The following is a 1,026-nucleotide window of genomic DNA, read 5'->3' on the forward strand; positions in this document are numbered from 1 at the left end:
TATATATATATATATATATATATATATATATGCTTTACGGTTGACACGACAGTCGTAGCTATACTGATATACGTAAAACATTTCCAAAGGTAATTGTGTTATGTCATTTCCTGTTTTGCCGGAAGCTATCCAGTAATGATTAAAATATCATTAATATTACTTGGCGGAACAGAATTCCATTTGAGAAATTATTTGAAAATATCTAAGTGAACTTATAATTATGGCTTCCCTTATTCTGAGAGTATACGCATAAAAAATGAACCAAGTATATAGTTTTATCTCCATCTCTTCATATAGAGGACGAAAAAATTTATGCTTAAAGTATTGTGTAAATGCACGTATATATTTACACACCTGCATAAATGTATGCACATGTACACATATTATATTTATGTGTGTGTGTGCGTGCATGAACGTATACTTCATATATGTATGTATGTGTATGCGTGTATATGTGTGTGCGTAGTTGTGTATTATATATATATGTGTGTGTGTGTGTGTGTGTGTGTGTATATATATATATATATATATTCCATGACGCATTGTCTGATATATATAAATTAAAAGCATAAATATATAGATACATACACACACACACACACACACACACACACACACACACACACGCACACACATTAGTATATATTCAGAAAGTGAATATATTTCTAATAGTATGCAAACAGCTACAGTATTAATCAGCATGTCTGTTTGTATACGCATACACATATATTTAATATTTATATATAAATATATATACATTCACACATATACACACATATATGTATGTATATATTTATATACATATATATGTGCATATAGAGATAGATAGACAGATAGATAGATACATACATACATACATACATACACACGCATACGTTAGCGGGCCAGGCAAAATGCTTAGCGGTATTTCGTTCGTCTTTACGTTCCGTGTTTAAATTTCGCCGAGGTCGACTTTGCTTTTCATCCTTTCGAGGTCGATGAGATAAGTACCAGTTGTGCATATATATATATATATATATATATATA

The sequence above is a fragment of the Octopus bimaculoides genome, chromosome 18 (assembly GCF_001194135.2).
Source record: "Octopus bimaculoides isolate UCB-OBI-ISO-001 chromosome 18, ASM119413v2, whole genome shotgun sequence".
NCBI lineage: Eukaryota > Metazoa > Mollusca > Cephalopoda > Octopoda > Octopodidae > Octopus > Octopus bimaculoides.